Here is a 12780-nt window from a genome sequence, read left to right as displayed (position 1 = left end):
CCACCGTTATTTAAAACTGGAGTGTGGGGCTCTGGACTTTTGTTTCCTCCAGGAAGCAGTGGCCTCAGTCTTCTTTCCTTTGGGCTGTTTCTGTGTCTGCCAAGGTCTGTGGACCACACCACGCCCGTCCAGGGGGACGGGGTGTCATGGTTTCTAAGGATAACTGGGGAGACGACGAGGCTTCCTGGACACGGCGAGCGCTAGAGTGGAAGGCGTGGCTTTGTCGCTACCGTAACTCGGTGTGGAGGTTACCTCGGGAAGCTTGGCTTCATCCCACGGCTCCGTCACTTTACTAGTTCGCGAGTTACCTCGGGTAAGCAACAACCTCACTAGGGCTCTTCTGCGTCTGACGGAGGTATTACACTACCACCTACCTCACTGGGCTGGTGTACGGAAAGCTTAGTTAATGCCTGTAAAGCAGGTGGCAGTGCCTAAGCACTCACGAGGCGCTTGCGTTAGCTGTTATGCTGACCTGTTTGAAAACATCAACCTCAACCTCAACTTTCAGGTAAGCCGCCACCAAGGGCCCGCAGTCCAGCCACTGGCAGGTGTTGGGTGGCAACTTCACATCAGGATTTAGTAAAACGCTTCTTCAGGGCGGACACGGAGCGGTGACACTCGGGGTCCCCCTCCCCCAGTCTTTACGGCGGCAGATCCGACAAGACGCGCGAGCTCCACCCGCCCACCGATTCCTCCCTCACAGCCGGAGCTCGCCGGCCCAACCAGCCACCCACGCCAGGGTCGTGCCGGCGTTCCACGTGCTCGGCTCCTCCTCGCCCCTTTCTCGGGCCTTCCCCCGACCCCCATCCCACCCCGAGCTCTGTCGGGGTAGCAGCAGCCGCCCCTGGACCAACGCCAACAGTACTTCAGTCAGCGTAGACTTACTTGATCAGAGGGGCCTTTCCGGCTCTCCCTCGGGCGCAGGATCGGCAAGAGTGAGAGCGAAGCGTAGAAGGACGCGGAAAGACCGAGGTCTAGAATCTGCCAGTTAGTTGTGTCCGTTCTCGCGTTGTCTCAGCGGATAGGGCCGTGGCGGCCACCCCTTCCTTCTCAGTGGACGCGTTTTCTGACTGTCTACGCCAATGGGGCGGATCTTAGGGAGGGGGAAGGGATTGGGAGCTCGGCTCCGCCCAGGCCTGGTGACGATGCAGCGAGTCGGCTGCAGGCTTGATTGGGCTTGGCGCGTTTGGGGCGGGGCCGGGCGCGCTTGAGGGCAGGGCCGGGGCGGGGCCGGAGGCTGAGTTCGGACCCCGGGAGCTCCGAGGCTACCTCTTCTCTAGCGGTGGGAACCCCACCCAGCACCGTGTATTTTCTGTGTCCAACCCGGTTGACAGGGAAGCCCTCTCTCCGCTGAAGATCCCTACCTTTAAAACTGTTACTTAGAGACGAGGAAAGATTGTGTTGTGGAAAGGTCGAAGGCGGCTCTGAGATGAGTGTGAGGAAAGAGCAACGCGTGTTGAACTGGTGGTGACGTGTTTGGTTGTGACCTCTGGTAGCTGAGGCTGCCCACCCTAGATCTGCGTGGCTCCAAGGTGCAGAGGAGCATGCTCTGAACTTCAGTCAGGAGGCGTTAGTTCTAGATCTAGTTCTGGTTCCTTCTTGCTGTGTGACCTAGGGCGAGTCTCTTCCCTTTCTGTGCCTTGATTTTTTTTTAAAAAAATTATTTATTTATTTATTTATTTTTGGCTGTGTTGTGTCTTTCCCTAGTTGCGGCGAGCGGGGGCCACTCTTCATCGCGGTGCGCGGGCCTGTTACTGTCGCGGCCTCTCTTGTTGCGGAGCACAAGCTCCAGACGCGCAGGCTCAGTAGTTGTGGCTCATGGGCCTAGTTGCTCCGCGGCATGTGGGATCTTCCCAGACCAGGGCTCAAACCCGTGTCCCCTGCATTGGCAGGCAGATTCTCAACCACTGCGCCACCAGGGAAGCCTCTGTGCCTTGATTTCTTCTGTTGAAACAAGGAAGTTGATCTAACGTTCTGATGTTCTCGCCAGTGCAAAGTTTTGTTCGTACCACTAATACTTCCAGAATGGTCTCTTTGTGCTGTGCCTGTTCTAGGTATCAGTTGACAGCTGTCAGATCTAAAAGAAAAATGTAAGCCTGTGAAGGGCTCTTGACCAGAAGTGACAGTTTGCTTTTTTTTTTTAAATCTAGATCTAGTTTATTTTTATTTTTGTTGAAGTATAGTTCATTTACAAGGTATTAGTTTCTGGTATACAGCAAAATGATTCAGTTATACATATATATATATTCTTTTTCCTGTTCTTTTCCATTATGCTTTATTATGGGATATTGTCTATAGTGCCCTGTGCTATGCAGTAGGACCTTGTTGTTTATCCATTCTATTTATACTCTGCTAATCCCAACCTCCCACTCCATCCCTCCCTCACCCACCTTCCCCTTGGCAACCACAGGTCTGTTCTCTATGCAGAAGTCACAGTTCTGTGAGGAGAGCTGAGTTCAAATGGGCCAGGCTTGGTTGTTGCCACGAGCAGGCCTGGCACACCATGTGCTCTGTTAATCCAGGGCCCTGTGAGTGGCTAGACCCATTAGAAAATAGGTTGTGGGGTTTATCAGTTGTACCTGTGTGTGAAAGCATTTCAGTAAATAACAAGGAAAGTAGGATTCTGCCTCTAAAGGATTTTGTATAAGAAAGGATGTGGAGTGGGAAGAGGTGATGAGGGTAAGGAGGGAAGTGAGTATAGTCAGAATAAAGGACAACTTCCTGAAGCTTGAGCTGCCTGGAAGAGAGAGCAGAGAGAGAAATCCCAAGCTGAACAAGCTGACTGGAAGCCTGTTCATGGAGTAGTGAAGCATTCGTTTTGGCTGGATGGGTAGGGAGTCTTGGAAGCAAAACTGGCAGAATAGGTTGGGTCAAATGTCAAGGGTAAGGAGCTGGCAGAGGGAGCCTCTGAAGGTTTGAGAGTTGGGGAGTGATAAGACTAGAGCTGTGGTTTAGGGAAATCACCTGGGCAGCACTGTAGAAGAAACTAGAGAGGAAAGGTTGTGGAAGGCAGCTGGAAGCTTCCTTAGAAGCTTAGTGCAGCTACCGTTCCTGCAAAAGATAGTCAGGGTTGAAACATAGTGGTGGCAGCTGGGATGGAAGGGAAGGGTAGAGTCGAGACATTTCAGAGGAGGGAGAACCTGTAAGACTTGATGAACACTGTGTCAGGAGTCAAAAGGGATTCCAAGCTGAAGAGCCAGGGTCATGGGAGGAAGTCAGAAGGAGTTGGCTTGGGGCTTGCTGAGTGAATGAATGGCAAACAGCCAGCCAGAGGGGTCTCTTTTTTTTTTTTTTTATTTTGGTACGTGGGCCTCTCACTGTTGTGGCCTCTCCCATTGCAGAGCACAGGCTCCGGACGCGCAGGCTCAGCGGCCATGGCTCATGGGCCCAGCCGCTCCATGGCATGTGGGATCTTCCTGGACCGGGGCACGAACCCGTGTCCCCTGCATCAGCAGGCGGACTCTCAACCACTGCGCCACCAGGGAAGCCCCAGAGGGGTCTCTTGAGTGTTCACTGAGGGAACTGGGTATAGGCACAGGATATGCCTTGGGGACCTGCAGCAGGCATGCCAAGAGAAAGGATTAAAGAATATTTGCAAATCAATGCACAAAGGAAGCTTGACCTTGGGCAAATCTTTTGGCACCTCTGAACCTCAATTTCCTCATAGGTAAAATGAGGATAATGATACCTGCTGAAGCGGGTTTTTTTCCCCAAATATATATATAATATTTAAATATATGTATTTAAATTTATTTTATTGAAGTGTAGTTGATTTACAATGTTGTGTTAATTTCTGCTCTACAGCAGAGTAATTCAGTTAGACATATATATATTCTTTTTCATATTCCTTTCCATTATGGCCTATCACAGGATATTGAATACAGTTTCCTGTGCTCTACAGTGGGACCTTGTTTATTGAAGAGAGTGGTTGTGAGGAGTAAATGCAGTGACCATAAAGCACCTCACTGCTTGGTCTACACTCCCATGGACTGGGCACCCTTTATTATGTGGATGGCTTGATATGTAAATAGTGCATATTACTTATCAAAAGTGAGAATAATTTCTTTTTTTCACTTTATCTCCAGAATTTGAAGCCAAGGCAAATATGTTTTTCTTTGAAACAGCACCTAAAATGAATCAGCATTAACTTTGACTACATTAAAAAAAACCACAATACTTTTTATAGTCCTTGTCATGTGCCACCTATTTTCTAAGCCCTTTCCATATATTGTTCTTTTAATTACAGCAACCCTGTGAGGCAGGTACTATTAATATCACCACTTTACTGATGAATTGAGTCACAGAGAGGTTAAGTAACTTGCTCAAGCTAGTGAGTGGCAGAGCCAAGATTCAAACCCAGGTAGTTTCCAGAGTTGGAGCTCTCCAGGCGAAAACTATCATAATGAAAGTCGAAAGACATGCTCCAATTTGGTATAAAATATCTACAGCTTGTATCACAGAAAAGCCTAATTTTCCTAAAACATAAAGTGCTTCTACAAATAAACTCAGTAGAAAAAGGAGCCGCGGCTATACCAACTATGCAGAAAAGGAAGTCAACATGAAAGGGTGCTCAACCTCACTCAGTGTAAGGAAAATATAGTTTAAAACTCCTCTGACATATCCTTTTTCATAACCAGATAGGCAAAATCCAAAAGTTTGTTAATATTCAGTGAAGCTCTCATACAAGCTCTAAGGGAGACAATTTGGCAATATATCAATATTTATCAAAATTAAAAATGCATATACCTTTGACCTGGCAATCACACTACTAGGAATTCATCCTAAAAATATAGTTGCTTATGTGCAAAATAACTTAGGTACATGGAACATCGTGTAATAGCGAAAGTTTGGAAGCCATCTTAGTGTCCATTAGTTAGAGACTAGTTAAAAAAGTAATGGTACATTCATTCAGTGGAATACTGTGTACTTAAAAAAAAAAAAGGAGGCTCTTTATATACCAATGTAAAATTACCTCCAAGATAGATTCTTGGTGAAAAAAGGAAGGTGAAGAACAGTACATAAAATATTACATAGGGTGGGCTTCCCTTGTGGTGCAGTGGTTGGGAGTCTGCCTGTCAATGCAGGGGACACGGGTTCAAGCCCTGGTCTGGGAAGGTCCCACATGCCTCAGAGCAATTAAGCTCGTGTGCCACAACTACTGAGCCTGTGCTCTAGAGCCCGCACACCACAGCTACTGAAGCCCGCGTGCCTAGAGCCCGTGCTCTGAAACAAGAGAAGCCACTGCAATGAGAAGCCCACACACCACAACAAAGAGTAGCCCCCGTTCGCGGCAACTAGAGAAAGCCCGCGCGCAGCAACAAAGACCCAACGCAGCCATAAATAAATAAAAATTAAAAAAGAATTAAATAGGGTGAAAAATATGTGTATGTATGTGTATCTCCCTACCTCTAGGGAGGGGACCTGCGTGGTTAGGTGACAGGGATGAGAGAGAGCTTTTCACCCCATTGTACCTTTTGAATTTTGACTATTGGCATATATTACCTATTAAAATATAAAATTTAAATGTTAATTAAATCTGCATACTATGCACAGCAACCAACTGCAGAAGTTGTTCATTTTAAGAGGTGACATGTAAATGAGTTTTTTTTTTTTTTCACATTCTCAAAAATATTTAATGATACAGAAGTTCACATATTAAGTGAAAAGAGCTGGATAGAAACCACACATACAGTTGGACACCAGTTTTATAAAACAAACACACACGTGCATTTTAGAAAAACACTGGACGAGACAGCATCCCAGCATCCACAGGGAGTCCGTGGTGGGGACTTCAGGATCATTTCCTACATGGTGAACTGGTCACACAATTTTAAAAGCAGTTAGCAGGGTTTATGAGAAACTCCCAGGAGCGGGTGATCGGTGGAAGCCCTGGGACCTTCCTCTCCGGAGCCCTGGGCAGGACCCACAGCAGGAAGAATGCTGTTAAGGGAAACCTGCCCGGGGACCGCCAGGTAAGGTGGTTTCCGGTGCCGACAGTTTCTGCTTTGTCCCAGTGTGACTGTGAGGGATACCATCGTGGTCCTGCCTTCTGGATTTACAACCCTTAGAGACAGGCCGCATGCTAAGAGTTACTGCTTCGCCTGCTGTAGACACGCCTCTCGCCCTCCTCACGCAGGGGCCCCGAGGGAAGCGCTATCCGCCCATCTTAGAGGACACAGGCTCAGGTTAAATACGCCCTCAGAGCTACACTGCTAGCCAGTGGCCCAGCCAGAAGATGTAAATGAGTTTTTAAAGGAACTAAGACATCTGTCAAATCCCATCATGGAGACACGGATCCAAAATATAATCAATACAAGAGAAACATAATCAACATGTCCATTATCCAAGGGATGTGAATGTCTTGGTCACTGGAAATCTGGATCCGGAGTAATTCTCCAGTCCTTTCCCTAACGTGAATTAAACATCCCACAAAACTCTCCAAACCCCTTATTATGATTACATGTTCACTGAACTGCTGATGACCGATTCTATGACTCAGGACATGATTCTGGGAAGGAGGGAGCCCTGAGTAATGGGCAAGAATATTCTAGACACCAGGAAGTTATATATCCCAGTAATAATTAACCTATAGTATTGGTATTCTAGGTACTTGGGTGGACTGAAGCAGTTTCCAAGGGTCTGGTCCAAGTAACTGGTAACATCAAATGTCGGAATCCAGAAACCCAAGGATGAGACTGTGGTGCTTCTAAAATATTATTCTTAGCTAGTTAGCAGCCTGACCAATTTAACAATTAATAAAAACATGCTTGATTCAGAAAATTTAAGAAACAGAGAAGCATAAAATATACGCAAATTACCTATGATAAATCCATACCTCCAAAAAAAACCACTGTTAATATTTGGATGTCTTTATTAAGCATGTATTTGTTGTAGTTGTTTATATAGTTCATTAATTCCTTCAACAAATATTTACTGAGCCCTTGGAATGCCATGCCTGTTCTAGGTGCTAGAGATGTAGTTGTATTTTTTTAATAATTAAAAAAAAATTCTTTTTGAAACAATCACAAACTAATAGAAAATTCCAACTATGTACAGAGAACTTTGACACTGGAATACTTTTAGTTGTATTTTCTGCAAACAAGGGTATTCTCCTACATATTCTCAACGTAACCATCAAAATCAGGAAATTAACATTTTTAGACCACTACCATCTAATCCTTGGTCCCACTCAAGTATCACCCATTGTCCCAATACTTTTCTTAAGGGCAAAAGGATCTATTCAGAATCACATGTATTTAGTTATGTCTCCTAAGTCCTTTTTTAATTTTCATAACGTTGATACTTTTGAAGATTACGGTCCAGTTAATTTGTAGAATGTCCCTCAGTTTGGGCCCTCAGTTTGGGTTTGTCTAATGTTTTCCATGATTGGATTCAGACTGCATGTTCAACAGGAAAATCAGAGAAGTGACATGGCATTCTTCTCATTGCATCCTATCAGGTGGCACGTGATTTTGGTTGGTCCCATTGTGGATGACGTTAATTTTCACTTCTTGATTAAGGTGATGTCAGCCAGGCTTCTGCAATGTGAAGTTACTCTGTTTTTTTAATTTAAAAAATAAAAGTTAAAAGAAAAATTGAAATAATTAAAGACTCACAGGAAGTTGCAAAAATAGTGCAGAGAGGTCCCTGTACCTTTCATATAACTTCCCCAGTGGTAACATCTCATATAACCATGGTACAATATCACTTTTTTTTTTTTTTTTTGCGGTACGCGGGCCTCTCACTGTTGTGGCCTCTCCCGTTGCGGAGCACAGGCTCCGGACGCGCAGGCTCAGCGGCCATGGCTCACGGGCCCAGGCGCTCCGCGGCATGTGGGATCTTCCTGGACCAGGGCACAAACCCGTGTCCCCTGCATCGGCAGGCGGACTCTCAACCACTGCGCCGCCAGGGAAGCCCCAATATCACTCTTTATCTTTTTGTAATTTGGCTAGTATTTGTAAGTCTATGTAAATATCCTACTCTTTATCAAACATTCAATTAATTTATGGGCTTATGGTTTCCTCTGTTATTCAGTGGGTCAAATTCATGCTTATCATTTATTTTGATGCTCAAGTAGTCCCAGTTTTGCTAGTAGAAGCTCTTCCTACCTACTTCTGTGTTCTTTTGACATGTTCTCATCATTCTTTGATCATTCTTTTCTGGCAAAAGATGTTCCAGGCTCATCTTGTACTTTTCCTGCCCAGGCCTGGAATGAGTCATTTCTCTAAGGAGTCCAAGTCCCATTTAGTGGAAATTGGTATTTAGAAGCCAAGATTTGAGTGCCAAGTGTACTCATTGCTATTAGGGTATCCCTATTCCAAGGATACTGGAACTCAGGGTTGCAGTTGGGAATATATACCCACACACTCCCACACACAACACAAACATGCATATGCATTTACATCTACATTTATCTATCTATCTATCTTGAAAACCATGAGTTCACACCAATACTTCCAATTGTAATCCATCACCACAGGGCTCATTCAAGATTTTTCCCTTTCTATATTTGTATCTCCTTTCTCCAACAGTGAAGTTCCCATTATCTTTTTTTATTTACTTATTTGAACAGTCCCTCTGTATGTGGCCATACATAGAGGCATCTCTGCCACTACTCCCTCCCCAATGCAGATGCCCTCCTAACCCCACACAGATTCTGAGAACCTGTGCTGGGACATACTCTCCACCCCCGACAAAGAGGATGCCTTCCTCACTCCTCCTGGGCTCCAGCACTCCATGTGAGAATATAGTTTTGGAGAGACAAAATCCTTAATTTCAAGGAGCTTACAGTCTAATGGTGGGGGGGAGGGGAAAAAAGAAATTAAAATGAGGTAATGATAAGTGCAATTAAAAGAAACAAGATAATGTGATAAGAAGTGACTGGGGTGCTACTGTGGGTTGGTGATGTTGATTATTCTCTTTATGTACCCCCCCATCCTTCTTTGCCCTGCTCTCTGCATATCTACAAAATGTATTATGTTGGCTCCTCTGCAGCCTGCTTTCTGATTGAGTTCAACAAGCAGGAGATTGGTGAGTGGGAGGAGAGGGAATCCCTTGCCTGACTTGGGATGTATTATCTGCTTGCTGCGCCTCCTCTGGCTCCCGCTCTCATCAGGCTCCAAAAATTCCATTTCCTCCCCTTGTCCCTTCAAGGCTCCTAGTGGTAATAGGTTCCCACTGTTGCTAGCTCGTGGGTGCCCCAATGGCCTTGTCTCTTTTTATTCTGCTTACACCTTTTTTTTTTTAACATCTTTATTGGAGTATAATTGCTTTACAATGGTGTGTTAGTTTCTGCTTTATAACAAAATGAATCAGTTATACATGTCCCCACACCTCCTCCATCCTGCGTTTCCCTCCCTCCCACCCTCCCAATCCCACCCCTCCAGGTGGCCACAAAGCACCGAGCTGATCTCCCTGTGCTATGCAGCTGCTTCCCACTAGCTATCTATTTTACATTTGGTAGTGTATATATGTCCATGCCACTCTCTCACTTTGTCCCAGCTTACCCTTCCCCCTCCCCGTAACCTCAAGTCTATCCTCTAGTAGGTCTGTGTCTTTATTCCCGTCTTGCCCGTAGGTTCTTCATGACCTTTTTTTTTTTTTTTTAGATTCCAGTATGGAGCTTCCTTAAAAAACTAAAAATAGAACTACCATACAAGCCAGCAATCCCACTACTGGGCATATACCCTGAGAAAACCATAATTCAAAAAGAGTCATGTACCAAAATATTCATTGCAGCTCTATTTACAATAGCCAGGACATGGAAGCAACCTAAGTGTCCATCAACAGATGAATGGATAAAGAAGATGTGGCACATATATACAATGGAATATTACTCAGCCATGAATAGAAACGAAATTGAGTTATTTGTAGTGAGGTGGATGGACCTAGAGTCTGTCATACAGAGTGAAGTAAGTCAGAAAGAGAAAAACAAATACCGTATTCTGCTTACACCTTTGTTAAGAGTACCTTCATTAAATTCTTTTGAACCAACGAGTTGGATTCTATTTTAGGAAAGGGCTCTTGGAGGAAATGACTTTTTTTTTTCTTTTTGCGGTACGCGGGCCTCTGATTGTTGTGGCCTCTCCCGTTGTGGAGCACAGGCTCCGGATGCGCAGGCTCAACGGCCATGGCTCACGGGCCCAGCCGCTGTGCTTCCTGGACCGGGGCACAAACCCTTGTCCCCTGCATCGGCAGGTGGACTCTCAACCACTGCACCACCAGGGAAGCCCATGACTCTTTGTTTAAACAATTATTGTGAATCGTTTTTCAGGTTAATACATATTCTTCTACAATATGATTTTCAAAAACTCAATTTGATCAGTTGAAAAAGGAAAACATTAGCCAGGCTTGTCTTTCTGGAATTGTGTGCAGAATGGATTCTCCTGCTCCTGACCTGAGGCCTAAGAAGCTTGAGTTGTGCTTTCAAGGGGGTGATATGCACACTGTTGTGACTCTACCCCCCAGGCATCCAGATTAGCCAAGAAATGCGATTTTTTGGCCTCTTTATGATACAGACAGTATTTCCTTCATCAGAATTTGTCCTCAGTTGTGCATTTCTTCAATCCCTGCCCCGCCTAGGGAGGGTTCTCAGCCATTAGGAGTCAACAGAGCCCTTTCTTGGATATGCAACCCATTGTAGGAGCCTCCTTTTTCTTTTATTACCTTGTCTTCTTAATGCCAAGAATTGTACCATTTGGAGGATTCTTCAAATAATTTTAAAAACTTTTTTCTGCCTCTGTTAGACATTTGCAAGACTGCGGGGTCTTCCCATCTAGATTGGAGAGTGAGAAGGGGCTTGCAGGAAGAGTACCTTGCTGTAGCTTCCAGAAGCATCATTCATTTCCTCAGCAAGACTGAAGGACATTGAAAAGATGTGCATTGTTTCCTGTGACTGGCTTTATCAGTGTCAACAGCTTTATAGAAGTAAAAAGCTATAGACTGAGAGGAGGAAAAAAATATCCTGCAGAATAAGAGTAGAAAAAAAAAATTCAGGCATGTAATTGTTCCAAATCTTACTGCCTCCCTGGTTTCCCCTGCATCTGAATTTCTGTTTAACCCTGATAGGAGGATTGCCTTTAGGGGATACGAGGAAGGGAATAGGGACGAATTCGGCTTCAGTTTAGGTTTAGGAAACTATAGAAGGACTTGAAGCGGAACTGAATTCATCAAGAAACCTATATGTACTTGCGCCTGGGGAGGCTTTTAAAAAATCTGGTGAGAATGTTGTTCCTGAGCCCAGCAGAGGAATCTGTTGTGTTTTCCGGAATTATATACGTAGACAGTCAGGTAAACCAAGAAGGCTGAAGTAAGGAAGCTCTTCAGCCACAAATAGTGTGCCCTCCCCAACTCTCAGAAGCTACATGCTCTCACAAGATTAATTTCTTCCTTGTTTTGTCCCAGATTTCACTACCTAGTCCTTTGTTAAGCATAAAAGGAGGTAATTTGAGGTATTGTGACCCCACTTTTCCAGATTAGAGAAATACTACACTATGGATAAACAAGACAACATATTTGAAGGTGTTTTGTTTATTGGAAGGAAGACACTTTATAAATAATGTTGCTTATTATTGTTAACCATCATCTGAAATACAGTCTAGAGTTTAAGACTGTGTGCTGTGGAGCCAGTCGGCCTGTTTTCAAATTCCTGTTCCCTCACAGTTTAGCTGTGGGACCTTGGGCATGTTTCTTGACTTCTCTGAGCCTATTTCCCCAAATGAAAAATGAGGATACTAAGGGTATCCCCTTCCACATGAGGATTAAGTACACGTGGATTATGCAAAGCACTTAGAACAGTGCCTGACCCACCGTGAGCACTTGAGAACTCAGTGGAACAGCACCCCCAAAGCTGCATTGTAACCTTGTCCCACACAGTGGGCATCCCAGCAGCATGGCTGTACCCTCTTGAGAGAGCAGGAAAGGTAAAGGAGAATCACAGAGGGAGATTTCTTCCCAGGCATCTGTCTTCCCATTTTGAAGCATGGGTGTGATTTCCCTCCCTCTCCTCTGAAGAGGCCGCTCCTCCAAATGAGGCTGTCAGCCGTGGTGGGTTTTGCTGCAGAAGCTTTAACCACTTCATTTTACAGGCTTCAGCAAAATAAGCTTCTCTTTCTATAAATGGCTTCCTCTCACTGCACCTTTGTGGACAGTGTCTAATGGTGGGGTTGGCTCTTTTACTGGAGCCAAATAAACATTTGTTCACACTAGCCCCATGGTGATAGTACCACTAGTAATGAGCGGCCGCATTGCCCACTGCTGCAGGAGCCATTAGGGAAGCCCTGATAGAGTTCTGTTGATTGACAGGGGAGGTGTCAGAGGCACAGATGGGGCTTTCTGCCCCCAGAAGATCATGCAGTGCAAGTAGCCAGACCAATCATTCTTAGACTTGTGAAGTCAGGGTATAAATTCTAAGAGGAATAAAAATGGGTGAGATAAAGGATTTGAGGTCTATGATTTAGAGTCATTTTTCAGGTTTCTGAAATGTTGAATAGATTAAGGTAATATGACAATGCAATTGAAAGGATACTTCATAAGAGGGTAAAAGTTTGAGTAGTTCCACATTAAGGAACGAACTCTGAGTTGGTTTCCTTGTCAGAGTTTGCGTTCTCTGGGGGAAGCCTACATTCTCTGGTGCTCAGTAAATATGCATTGTAGGTGCTGAGCTGTAGGGGAGATCTTCAGAATGAATAGGGCCCATCACAGTGCAATATGCACAGAATAAATGTGACCAAATCCACTGGTCCCTGAATTATGACCAAACCAGCCTCTGCAAATACACTG

At 44.9% G+C, this 12780-nt stretch overlaps 1 protein-coding gene across 4 annotated transcripts in view; it reads right to left on the bottom strand.

Moving 5' to 3' along the window:
• The window catches only part of DCAF4 (DDB1 and CUL4 associated factor 4), a 30832-nt gene extending 29785 nt beyond the window's left edge, over positions 1-1047 (bottom strand). For all 4 annotated transcript variants that reach the window (XM_060295002.2, XM_030831600.3, XM_030831590.3 and 1 more), the window contains exon 1: positions 886-1047. The gene's annotated coding sequence lies outside the window, so the exon portion shown is untranslated. The remainder of the gene's footprint in view (positions 1-885) is intronic.
• Positions 1048-12780: the final 11733 nt, after the last annotated feature.

The sequence above is a fragment of the Globicephala melas genome, chromosome 2, assembly GCF_963455315.2.
Source record: "Globicephala melas chromosome 2, mGloMel1.2, whole genome shotgun sequence".
Taxonomy (NCBI): Eukaryota; Metazoa; Chordata; class Mammalia; order Artiodactyla; family Delphinidae; genus Globicephala; species Globicephala melas.
The sequence above is the reverse complement of the archived record's forward strand: the minus strand, read 5'-3'. Positions and strand labels throughout refer to the sequence as shown.